We start from the raw sequence: 13,563 nt of genomic DNA, 5'->3' as shown, positions 1-13,563 counted from the left end.
GAAATATAACTCTCAGGTCCTATTGTAATTATGCAAAGTGTGGGACATTGATGGTGATTTGGAATCTTGATGGCTCCCATTAACTAGGACAATTGGTCGTAAATGGCTCTGTTTACTTGCAACCCTTCCTGTGAGTCAGGCCAGGAAGAATGAAGGCTTGGGGGGGTCTCACAGGACATGTGACCATGTCACCTGGTACTGGAATCCATCTTAAACCTGGTGCTTTTCCATTTAGAAGGGGGAGTGGAGCCCCAGAGAGACAAAAGATTCCTGCCTTGTGTCAAAGCTATATAAGGGGGTGGAACAGAACAGAGGAGGCTGCAGTCATGAGAAATCCCCTAGCTACCACCTGAGCTGGAACAAGGACTGTACCAGGGGAAAGGGTTGGGCCCAGACTAGAAAGGAGTCTAGTCTGTGAAAGAAGCTTATTGGAACATCTCTGAGGGTGAGATTTATTGGTAATCAGTTTCTTAATGTATTAAGTTTAAACTTGTGTGTTTTATTTTGCTTGGTAACTTACTTTGTTCTGTCTGTTATTACTTGGAACCAAATCCTACTTTTTATATTTAATAAAATCACATTTGTTTATTAATTGACCCAGAGTAAGTAAGTAATGCCTGGGGGAGCAAACGGCTGTGCATATCTCTCTATCAGTCTTATAGAGGGCAGACAATTTATGAAGTTACCCTGTAAAACAGATTTATTTGGGGTTTGGATCCCATTGGGAGCTGGGTGTCTGGGTGCTAGAGACAGGAGCACTTCTTAAGCTGTTTTCAGTTAAGTCTGCAGCTTTGGGGTGCATGATTCAGATCCTGGGTCTGTGTTGGAGCAGACTGGTGTGTCTGGCTTGACGAGGCAGGGTTCTGGAGGCCCAAACTGGCAGAGAAAATGGTCTCAGAGGTAGTCTCAGCACATCAGGTGGCAGTCCCAATGGGGTTTCTGAGACCCAACCTGTCACAATCAAGTTTTCCACATGTTGGGCAGATAGGTTAGGATATGGCCACATTATTACTTCCATCTCTTCATGAGGCTGCAATGTTAGGCAAAAATAAAGCAACTGTGAGCCCAGCGAGGGTGAAAATTAGAGATGAGGACTGCAGTTATCCTGTAGTAAGGAGTCTGACTGCGGTGCCTTCCAGCTGTTTGGAGAACAGCTGGTTTGATCAGAATTGGCAAAGCCAAGTAGAGTGTCTGTCCTGTTGGTTTAATAAAGCTGTGATCTTTATTTCTCTGAAACAAGTGTGTTTGCTGCTTCATTAGCTGTGTGCCAGGCAGCAACCAGCATCATGCCTAGAAAACGACTAACAACCCAAATTAAGCCTATTTGTATTTGCAGTTGGCAACCATGAACCTTTCATCTCTCAGCATCTCTAAATAAAACTGTTCTATGCTCTATTGAACACAATGAATCAGACACTCTGGCACTGGTTCTTAAGCTGTTCATCATCTGAAGTTCAAGATAGCTTTCAGTAACCCAGAGAATAATTGAAAAAAGTATGGTGTTCATTATACAGTACAATCCTGACATTTTCTTTTTTCTGTGATAAAGATTCTGACAACTGTAAAATCTTTCTGTGGGCTTGTTAAGGCTCTGTTTTAAACCACCACCATAAAACTCTTTAATATCCTAAAGCTCCAAAGCAAATGGAAGTTATAGAGCTTATTAAATAGTTTTCAGATAGCCTAGTTAAATCCAGATGTTAATATTATCAGTTATGAACTCATAGACTACAATGAATATGTATAACCATTGCACTCAGTATATAGAGTTTTAACATACGTAATATTTGGGCACTTGGCTAAATATTAATGACTAAAGCCATTAATTGAATGTTGTTTTGAAAACTGGATTAAATCTGGGCATAATGCCAAAAGCTGCACAATAGGAGATAAGTCTAATTATGCTCCCTCTAGGTTTTCACACTGAATTGTGAAACACAAACAAAACAAAACACCACACTTGTATTACTTTTATCCTTGTATAAAACTGAAATCACAGACAAAAAGTAAATAGTCTTTATTAGTATCCTCAGGTTGGCCAGTTGCATTTATTTCCAAAAGGCTGTAAATAGGGTTAGAAGCCTGCTGGAAAGTTAACATTGTTTTTATTTGTTTTAAACAGTATTTCATTGCAACTCTGAATGTACTAATTCAAAATTTACCATTAAAAAAGAAATTTGCAATATTATAGTATTAGACCTTGTTATAGGCTCTACTTCACAAGTAGCTTGAGATGCATTCTAACTTGCATCTTAATCCATTACCTGCTACAAAAATGCAAAGAATATTGATTAATACAACAGTGTCGGAGCTGGCAAGCAGAAGATAAAAATGACCATCTTATCTTTTTTTTATAAATCAGTTGTTACCATTGCTAGAAATATAATTTCACTACGCTGTAGCTGTACTGTGTCTTTTTAAAAAAAATGAGGAGTACTTGTGGCACCTTAGAGACTAACAAATTTATTTGGGCATAAGCTTTCGTGGGTGGGTTTTTGCCCCTGAAAGCTTATGCCCAAATAAATTTGTTAGTCTCTAAGGAGCCACAAGTACTCCTCGTTCTTTTTGCTGATACGGACTAACACAGCTGCCACTCTGAAATGTGTCTTTTTAGCGGCTGTTCTTCCAATGCAGTTAATGTAATTTTGCCCCACCAAAATAATCATACCATGATACTTTCAGACTAGCTCTCAAGCGGCAACTGGCTCTTTAATGTGTCTCCTGCATCTCTTTGCAGCACATGATATTAAAACACTGTGTGATTTAATTTTAACCAATCAGGATGCTTTTACTAGGTTATTAAACAATTGTAGTTGATATAATAATACTTGGTCAGTCATTTTGCTGTGAGAATTGTATATAGATGAAATATTTCTCCTGGCATCCTTTTTCAATATGAATATGTAGTAATATAATATAATTGAAACAATGAAGTTATACTACTGTTGCTGTTTTGGGTAATGTTGATCACTAATTTGGCTCCTGAACCACTGAGGTTTCAGTATCGCTGATGTTGTGGACTAATAATAGTCAAAACACCAGCTTTCAGTTCTAGGGAAGAAGTGCTAAAATGTCTAAAGTCTTCAGTATATTAATTTTTAGCCAGAAGCACACTTTTTATGGCAGCATTATTAACCCAAGAAATTAGAGTACATTATTTAATATTTTTCTTAGTATTTTTATTCATAGATATATTCTGCAAAAATAGCTCTGCAAAAATGTTCCTGTACATTGGTGATAAAGGAACTCCCTCTGCAATTGAATCACAACTTTGTAGCAACTATGATAGAGAGGAGCTAACTGTTCTCAGTGAGAAACCAGAAAATAGAATTGTGAAGATGGTTAGTCAAGTACAAAGACTAAGTAAACTAAATGAATGACTGAGACCAGTGGTGAGCAGGTAGTTGAGGTAATATCTTTTATTGGACCAATTTCTGTCGGTGAGAGAGAAAAGTTTACGCAGAGCTCAAAAGCATCTCTCTCACCAACAGAAGTTTGTCCAATAAAAGATATTACCTCACCAACCATGTCTCTAATATCCTGGGACCAACACGGCTACAGCAACGCTGCATGACACCAATGATGTCACATTAACTTACAGTTGGTGCTTTACCTATATAGTATAAAACATTTTATAAGTCTGGTATAGACCTCAAACCATTGTTCATAAAATACAAGGTTCTAGAATACAAAGTTATAAAAGTTGAACTTCCCTTACAATTATGCACAATATCTTGGAGGAGCGTATATAGCAAGGGTGATTGTGATGCCTTAAACATGAGGAAATCATCAGCAATGTATGCTCCAGAGCATCAAACACATATAAGTTACATTTATGTGTATCTTTTTTCTTATGCTTTTACAGTCCATAGTGGTGAAAAAATCTTTTTGCAGTCATGTCTGAAATGAGAAACAGATGTTGAAGACTCCTGGGGGGAGAGGGAAAGGGGCAGCTGGGATCTTGAGGGGGGCAGCCGGGATCCCAGCGGCTGCCCCCGCCTCTCCACCTTTCTCCCCCGGGATCCCGGCTGCAGCCCCCGGCCGCTCCCCTCAAGATCCCGGCTACCTTTTTCCCCCTCCCCCCCAGGAGTCTGCGCGCAGCAGCAGCAGAGTCCTGGATATGAGGCTGGCAGCCGGGACCCTGGGTGTTCAGGGTGGCAGTGGAGCCTGACAGTTAAACGTTTAAACCAGTACAGTTTTAATAGTTTAAACGTTTACTTTTTTTAAACACCATTTACATCCCTATCTAATATAAACATTGAAGTTAGTTGTCCAGTTTTTATAATCAAATCTTATGAAAATTCAGAAATAGAAAACTGCTAAAAAAGAGTTAAGGTTGTCAGTGTGTTCCAGTGGAGTTCAGTGAACACTCAAAAGAAATTGTAGACTTCCTTTACAAGATTCTGTTCTTGAAACTCCCAGTGCATTAACATGGGTGAATATAGGGTTACAGCCAGTTCCCCAGTGTCACGTAATCCATTGTTCAATGGCACTCCACTTCACTTGCATCACCCACCAATGTTACTTTGTCCACTTGTTTTGTAGTGAAAATATTCTGTTGGCGGTATACTATTGATTTTTTGTATTGTATATTGAAGCCATGATCTTGTGAAGACTTAAGCACATGCTTAATTTTATGCACTGTGAGCAATTCATCTGACTTTGAGACTGCTCACAATGTGTAAAGTTAAGCATATGCTTATGCCTATGTACGGTTGGGGCCTAAATGTGTAGTAAACTTTTAGAAAGTAATAACAGTCCCAAACTAGATTAAATTATACAATTGAGCATAAATTCGTAGTGCATGTGTTGTCCTTCCTGCGTGAAAATGATAGATTCTTTCAACTCTGTATTTATAGATGGTGTATTTATGGATAATTTGTTAATAAATATTATTAATATATGTTTGTCTCTGTACTACAAATAGGACATTCCTAGTTGCTCATACACTGTGTTCTGCTATATTTTATCTGATTTCTCATAGCCAAATACTTTCAACAGTTAAAAGAGAAGTTATAAAAAGCTTTCTTTAAATTTAAATATTTTTAAATCATTAATGGACTACCCATGTAGTCCTAAATATTACCAACAAAAATACATTGCTAAGTTTTCCATTTTAATTGTTAGACATGCCTTTTGTTGTTTCATTATTTATATTGATTACCTTTGACATTTTACATCCTTGTCAACTAATATAGGTTCAGCTGGGCAAATAAGAAAAATCCTTTTACCGTAAGCAAGCTGAAAGCATTTGCTCAATAAAGCTATCAACTTCTGCAAAGTGTAAGTTTAATAAATTTCTGGCCCTTATGGTCATGAAGTTGACCTTCCAAACACAACTCAACAGTAATCAATGCAGTGTTGCCTTCTAAAGCCTTGTCTCCACGGGGATGGTATATTCTGTAGTTAGTGCTCCTTAAAAGTGCCTTATGTCCACATTAAACCTATTTTCAGTGATTTATCTGGTATTTTAGGACATAGTAAGTAATCTTCCTTAGAAGAGAGTAACTTCCAGTGAGTTTATTTGTCTAAGATTTGTACCAGTTCCTATGTACCAATTCCTAACTACTGTGTTGCTGGCAGTCCTTCAGCTAGTTCCAGTGTTCCCTCCACTGCTCTGAGTTCATCTTGACAGGATATAACTTTCCAGTACTCAGCAGTAGTGCTGGATTAGATTTTCCTCTTTGGACACGTGTGTCTAGTCCTATCTGGATAAGAGTAATCAGAATGAGGACATTTACAGGGCACTATCAGAAAAAATGAAGGAGAGAGGGCACTCTAGAAGCAAGTCCTATTCCAAGTCAAAGCAAAGGAGTTCCGGCAGAGTTACCTGAAGACAGGGACCGTAACAGGACGTCCAATAATTCTCCCCACTACCTGCCCATAATATGAGGAACTAGACTGCATTTTTGATCATCGAACCCAAAGGTGATGCGGTGGATAGTGTCACAGGGAAGATGGCAAGCACCCAACTGCTCCCTTGATCCCACATATACCCTGGAGGCTGACCAAGAGGAGGATAATCAGGGCAGCCAAGAACTGTATGACTGGGCAGATATATACAAGATGCTCATGTCGGCAGCCATACTGAAACTGCCCTGGAAGGGAGCTCTACTACCACCTGGCTGATAGTTGCTAGAGAGGGGAGCAGAACTAGAATCCCCCAGGATTTCTCCCTTGGTCTCACTGGTGTTAAGAACATAACATAAGAACGGCTGTACTGGGTCAGACCAAAGGTCCATCTAGCCCAGTATCTGTCTACCGACAGTGGCCAATGCTAGGTTCCCCAGAGGGAGTGAACCTAACAGGCAATGATCAAGTGATCACTCTCCTGCCATCCATCTCCATCCTCTGACAAACAGAGGCTAGGGACACCATTCTTTACCCATCCTGGCTAATAGCCATTTATGGACTTAACCACCATGAATTTATCCAGTTTTCTTTTAAAAGCCTTCACAACCTCCTCAGGTAAGGAGTTCCACAAGTTGACTGTGCGCTGTATGAAGAAGAACTTCCTTTTATTTGTTTTAAACCTGCTGCCTATTAATTTCATTTGGTGACCCCTAGTTCTTGTATTATGGGAAATAAGTAAATAACTTTTCCTTATCCACTTTCTCAACATCACTCATGATTTTATATACCTCTATCATATCCCCCCTTAGTCTCCTCTTTTCCAACCTGAAGAGTCCTAGCCTCTTTAATCTTTCCTCATATGGGACGCTCTCCAAACTCCTAATCATTTTAGTTGCCCTTTTCTGAACCTTTTCTAATGCTAGAATATCTTTTTTGAGGTGAGGAGACCACATCTGTACACAGTATTCAAGATGTGGGCGTACCATGGATTTATATAAGGGCAATAATATATTCTCAGTCTTATTCTCTATCCCCTTTTTAATGATTCCTAACATCCTGTTTGCTTTTTTGACCGCATCTGCACGCTGCATGGACATCTTCAGAGAACTATCCACGATGACTCCAAGCTCTTTTTCCTGACTCGTTGTAGCTAAATTAGCCCCCATCATATTGTATGTATAGTTGGGGTTATTTTTTCCAATGTGCATTACTTTACATTTATCCACATTAAATTTAATTTGCCATTTTGTTGCCCAATCACTTAGTTTTGTGAGATCTTTTTGAAGTTCTTCACAATTTGCTTTGGTCTTAACTATCTTGAGTAGTTTAGAATCATCTGCAAACTTTGCCACCTCACTGTTTACCCCTTTCTCCAGATCATTTATGAATAAATTGAATAGGATTGGTCCTAGGACTGGCCCTTGGGGAACACCACTAGTTACCCCCTCTCCATTCTGAGAATTTACCATTAATTCCTACCCTTTGTTCCCTGTCTTTTAACCAGTTCTCAATCCATGAAAGGACCTTCCCTTTTATCCCATGACAGCTTAATTTACATAAGAGCCTTTGGTGAGGGACCTTGTCAAAGGCTTTCTGGAAATCTAAGTACACTATGTCCACTGGATCCCCCTTGTCCACATGTTTGTTGATCCCTTCAAAGAACTCTAATAGATTAGTAAGACACGATTTCCCTTTACAGAAACCATGTTGACTATTGCTCAACTGTTTGTTTTTTTATGTGTCTGACAATTTTATTCTTAACTATTGTTTCGACTAATTTGCCCAGTACCGACGTTAAACTTGCCGGTCTGTAATTGCCGGGATCACCTCTAGAGCCCTTTTTAAATATTGGCGTTACATTAGCTAACTTCCAGTCATTGGGTACCGAAGCCGATTTAAAGGACAGGTTACAAACCTTAGTTAATAGTTCTGCAACTTCACATTTGAGTTCTTTCAGAACTCTTGGGTGAATGCCATCGGGTCCCGGTGACTTGTTAATGTTGAGTTTATCAATTAATTCCAAAACCTCCTCTAGTGACACTTCAATCTGTGACAGTTCCTCAGATTTGTCACCTACAAAAGCCAGCTCAGGTTTAGGAATCTCCCTAACATCCTCAGCCGTGAAGACTGAAGCAAAGAATCCATTTAGTTTCTCCGCAATGACTTTATCGTCTTTAAGCGCTCCTTTTGTATTTCGATCGTCAAGGGGCCCCACTGGTTGTTTAGCAGGCTTCCTGCTTCTGATGTACTTAAACATTTTGTTATTACCTTTGGAGTTTTTGGCTAGCCGTTCTTCAAACTCCTCTTTGGCTTTTCTTATTACACTCTTGCACTGAATTTGGCAGTGTTTATGCTCCTTTCTATTTGCCTCACTAGGATTTGACTTCCACTTTTTAAAGGAAGTCTTTTTATCTCTCACTGCTTCTTTTACATGGTTGTTAAGCCACGGTGGCTCTTTTTTAGTTCTTTTACTGTTTTTCTTAATTTGGGGTATACATTGAAGTTGGGCCTCTATTATGGTGTCTTTAAAAAGCGCCCATGCAGCTTGCAGGGATTTCACTTTAGCCACTGTACCTTTTAACTTTTGTTTAACTAACCCCCTCATTTTTGTATAGTTCCCCCTTTTGAAATTAAATGCCACAGTGTTGGGCTGTTGAGATGTTCTTCCCACCACAGGGGGCAAGCGGTCCTGCTGTAGTTACCTCTTGGACCAGCTCCTGCGCTCCACTCAGGATTAAATCTAGAGTTGCCTCTCCCCTTGTGGGTTCCCGTACCAGCTGCTCCATGAAGCAGTCATTTTGTTGTACAAAAGACAGCAGGCACTACTCACATGAAGCACATAATGATGAAAAACACCTAGCCTTCTCCCATTCAGCCTTCTAAAAGTACATTCCACTGACACTCTACAAGTAATCAAAGTAAAATTAGGCCTCGTCTTTCTCTTGTCCAAGCATCCCGTGTAGAGCTTCATAAGCCAGGGAAGTTGAGGGTAAGCTGCGTCTCCCAGAATGAGGAGGAATCATCACTCCATTAATGTCCACACTGTTGTGAGGAGCAAATGTTCTCTTGCTCATTCCAGAAAACAGTCTTGAGTTTCTAAGTATCCTTAGTCATGGACCTTTCCAGGCTACCCCATGTTAATATTGCTGAATCATAGACTTTGAGGCCAGAAGAGGCCATCATGATCATCTAGTTTGATCTCCTGCGCATTTGCAGGCCATAGATCTTCATCCACTCATTTCTGTAATACACCCATAATCTCTGGCTAAGTTACTGAAATCCTCAAATAATGATTTAAAGTCTTCGAGTTATAGAGAATCCACAATTTACTCTAGTTCCCCTTCCCCCCCCCCCCCACTGCTCCCTTTGGAAGGCAATTCCTGATTTTTGCTCCTCTGATGGTTAGAAACCTTTGTCTAATTTCAAGCCTAATCTTGTTGATAGACAGTTTCTATCCATTTGTTCTTGTGTCAACATTGGTGCTTAATTTACATAACTCTTCTCCCTCCCTGGTATTCATAGAGAACAATTATATCTCCCCTCAGCCTTCTTTTTGTTAGGCTAAACATGCCAAGCTCTGAGAGTCACCTCTCCCAAGGTAGGTTTTCCATATCTCTGATCATTCTAGTAGCATTTCTCTGCAACTGTTCCAGTTTAAATTCATCTTTCTTAAACATGGAAGACCAGAATTGCACATAGTATTCTAGATGAGGTCTCAGCAGTGCCTTGTATAATGGTACTAACACTTCCCTATTTCTACTGGAAATACATCGCCTGATGCATCCTAGGATTGCATTAGTCTTTTTTCACAGCTGCATCACATTGACGGCTGATAGTCATCCTGTGCTCAACCAATACACCCAGGTCTTTTTCCTTCTCTGTAGCTGCCAACTTATAAGTCCCCAGCTTATAGCAAAAATTCGTTAGTCTCAAAGTGCATGACTTTTCACTATTAAATTTCACCTGCCGTGATCAACCAGGCCTTGCAGCATCATGGAGAAATAACTCTTCTGTTGATTAAGTCTTTCTTCTGGAGTAGGGGGCGTAAATAGGCACATGTCCAATTTAATAGCCCTGTATAGTTTGGGGTCCTCAACCATGCTAAGCCATCAGTAACCTCTTATGCATTGCCAACCTTTATGACACTGCACTGCAGCATCTACCTCACAAACCTCCATGATTAGGCACTGCATTTGCTCTGCCAACATCAAACTGGTTAGCTACTGAAAGGTGGTGGAGAGCTTTGAGCTGGTGATAGCAACACACTTCGGGGAGCTCATATTAGTCTCCTGCTGCTGAAGCTCCAGGTTGAACTCTGCAGAGATTTCTAGGAAAGCTGCTTTTGTCATCCTGAAGTTTTGCCGCCACTGCTGTTCATCCAGTTGTGCATCACTACCCTTTCCCACCAGTCTTTGGTAGTTGGCCAAACACAGAAGTGGTGGTCTTGTGGGTAAAGGTCCTTCAGCTGCATGCTGTGCAGAAGTAACTACTCAATTTCATCCTCCTCCAGTAGCCATGTCACTGCAGTATCAACAGCCCTGTGAAAACAGAGCCAAATTCATCAACCTGGGCAACTCAAAATCCATGTGCATCATCCTGTTGATGTTAATGACTGTCATAATCACAGTGCTCAGCACTGGGTCCTCCATTCTGCTTGACACCAGTTAAAATATGGTGCCGGCAAAAATGAATGGTTGCCAGGAGAGGAGTTATGGGAGTTTTAGTTTCACACCAAGTCCCAGAATTCCTGTAGTATCTGGTATGCATCCCAGAATGAATCAACCACATTTAAAGAAAAGAAAAAGAAAATAGGCAGAGTTGTAGAACAGTGCATCATGGATATCTGCTGTGACAAAGTTCCTCCTCTATCTTGGTGAGTCCTGTGCTTACTGGCGGATTTGCTCACCTCACAGATTCACCCTGTGGTCCGGGAATCAGCCCAGAGACCTTCTCCTCTGGTAGAAGCCACAGTCCAGGTCAGTTCCTCCTGTGTTTAATCAGGAGTTGGGAGGTTTGGGAGGAACCTGGGCCCGCCCTCTACTCCAGGTTCCAGCCCAGAGCTCTGTGGACTGTAGCTGTCTATAGTGCCTCCTGATACAGTTGCGTGACAGCTACAACTCCCTGGGCTACTTTCCCATGGCCGCCTCCCAACACCTTCTTTGTCCTCACCACCGGACCTTCCTCCTGATGTCTGATAATGCTTGTACTTCTTAGTCCTCCAGCAGTATGCCTACTCACTCTCAGCTTCTTGCACGCCTCTTGCTCCCAGTTCCTCGCACGCACTTCCTTTCCTCTGGCTCCCCGGTTGCCTTTGCCTTGACTGGAGTGAGCCCTTTTATAGCATTAGAGGGGCCTTAATTAGAGTCAAGTGCTTAACAGACTCACCTGACTCTGAGCAGGTTAATTGGAGTCAGGTGTTGTCATTAGCCTGGAGCAGCCCCTGCTCTGGTCACTCAGGGAACAGAAAACTGCTTATCCAGTGGCCAGTATATCTCCCTTCTACTACTCTGCTGTTCCCAACTGGCCTGGGTCTATCACACTGCTGAGAATGCTAAACTGTTAATTCGACCCAATGCAGAGCTGTGTGGGCTCAGTGATAAATCGTAAAAGTACTACAACAAAGTGGCGTGGAATCAGTTCAGTTAAATCACTGCATTTAGAGTCAATGAACAATATTGATGTAACATCATTGTGTAGACCTGCCTTATGTCTGCAAACAGCTCTAACTGACCATCTGTGCAGCTACAGTAGAATCTCAGAGTTATGAACACCAGCGTTACAAACTGGCAAGTCAACCACACATGTCATTTGGAACTGGAAATAAATATGCAATTAGGCAGCAGCACAGACTATCTTTAAAAAAAAAAGGCAAATACAGTACAGTACTGTATTAAACGTAAACTACTAAAAAAAGGGAACGTTTAAAATAAAGATTTGACAAGGTAAGGAAACTTTCTGTGCTTGTTTAATTTAAATTAAGATAGTTAAAAGCAGCATTTTTCTTCTGCATAGTAAAGTTTCAAAGCTGTATTAAGTCAATGTTCAGTTGTAAACTTTTGAAAGAACTATAATGTTCAGAGTTACAAATAACTCTGAGTTTCTACTGTATATAGAACCTTGAGGAAGCAAGAATCCAGTCAGTTTCACTTTCTTGTCACTTAGGAAAGCTATGAGCAGTAGCAGAGCCAGGTGCTGAAACTATTCATAGAGGAGAAAGCCCTCAATGCTGAGACTGGGGGAGGAATGGAGTCAGGGGTGCTGGAATGGGGGGGAGAGGGAAGAAGACAAGGGGCCATGACCCTCCCACTTTTGCAAATGGACAGGCCTGTCCTGTCCACCTTTCGCCATGAACCTGCGCACCTGCCCCTCCTCTTCCCCCCCAAGGCCCCAGGCTGGAAGCCGCAGCCAAGCCATGGAAAGAGCTGTGTGTACAGCTGTGGGTAGCCATGGACCCTCCACTTGCTCTGGGGCCCTCTCACCCCAGCTCTGGCTTCTGTTTTGGCCTGGGGGGGTGGGGTCTTGGGGGGAAGAGGAGTGGCAGGGATACAGCCACGGGGTGGGCAGGGGCTCGTGGGCCCCCCACTTTGAGGAAGAATCGCTCACACCTGAATAAAGTACTGGAGGGATGTTCCTTTCCCTTTTTGCAGCCTAAAAGCTTCACTTTCTTAGCTGTCACGAATCAGTGGGGTGTAGGGAATAGAGAGAGAATTCTCCTTTTATGAGGATTTGGGGCAGCTGCAAATGTATCAGACATCTTCTAGCCAGAGGCTTATATAGAAGATTACTCCACCCCCTACACCCCTCATCAGAAAACAGTGACAGTATCCTGCTAGCAATCTCAGCAGCATCCGTCTTTCCCAACTCCTGGGGATAGTGTCCCTAGATATTGCTGTGCACCAGTCTTTCAGATCCATTTGTGGATAGTATATTTAGTCCTCCAGCTGTTTAGGTTGCTGGTAAAAAGTCCAGTATCTGTTTGTGACTGGACACCTGGAAATGTCTGTGCACTTGTGAGTATATGGGTGGTTGTGGGCATAAGAGAGAGAAAAGAAGAATGGTATGTAGAATGGTTTTGGGGATTGAGATGGAAATTGCAATTAGAGACAGACATTGTAAGAGAAGGACATAGAGAACCCAGTATTGGGTGGGTAAAAATAAAGAAGGGGATGGACTGGTCGAGAAGGTGAAGAGGAAACAGTACTGCAATGAACAGAAGAAGAGTTGTACCATGATCTATTATAGGAAACAAAAAGAAAGTATAGTGAGGACAAAGAAGGTAATATGAAAGCTAAGGATGCAGTAAGTAGATCTGGTCAGAATGTGTTTGATAAATATATTATTTGATCAACTTGACCAGTAATCATCTAATAATATATTAATCTCACTCTAGTAGTTTGTTATATTTTAAAAAAATGAATAAAAATTGAAGTACAGTATGTCACAAGTAAATATACAATTTTATTTTAAATAAACAATTTTATTTTAAATTGCAAAGGCCTGGTCTTGGGGAAAGGGTTGGCATCACAGATACTTTTCACCCTGGCTGTCAGGCTTAGTAGTTGTTGGGTAGATTTTTTTCAAGCCCTGTAAATGGGCTTATCTGACATTCTAGACAAAGCTAACCTGACAAGTTAGCATGTGAAGATTCTAATTGGAGATGGAGGCTCAGATTCCACAGTGAATGTGGCCTGACTAGTTTTTTTCCCTTTT

General features: G+C 41.1%; 1 protein-coding gene and 1 long non-coding RNA gene across 12 annotated transcripts in view; one reads left to right on the top strand and one right to left on the bottom strand.

Annotated features, from left to right (window-relative positions):
* Window positions 1-13,563, top strand: part of MRTFB (myocardin related transcription factor B) — a 184,320-nt gene that overhangs the window by 13,316 nt on the left and 157,441 nt on the right. Inside the window, exon 1 of one of the 11 annotated variants that reach the window (XM_039491244.1) lies at window positions 10,787-10,829. The exons of the other annotated variants lie outside the window; for them this stretch is intronic. The gene's annotated coding sequence lies outside the window, so the exon portion shown is untranslated. Of the gene's footprint in view, window positions 1-10,786; window positions 10,830-13,563 lie in introns of those variants that run through there. 11 annotated transcript variants of the gene reach the window in all.
* LOC120373199 lies at window positions 5,210-10,443 on the bottom strand. The gene is made up of 3 exons (XR_005585443.1): window positions 9,817-10,443; window positions 8,684-8,756; window positions 5,210-5,708 (listed from the first exon to the last, which is right to left on the bottom strand). It is a non-coding gene; the product is annotated as an uncharacterized LOC120373199 (long non-coding RNA).

Source organism: Mauremys reevesii, linkage group 10 (genome assembly GCF_016161935.1).
Source record: "Mauremys reevesii isolate NIE-2019 linkage group 10, ASM1616193v1, whole genome shotgun sequence".
Classification (NCBI taxonomy): Eukaryota; Metazoa; Chordata; order Testudines; family Geoemydidae; genus Mauremys; species Mauremys reevesii.
The sequence above is the reverse complement of the archived record's forward strand: the minus strand, read 5'-3'. Positions and strand labels throughout refer to the sequence as shown.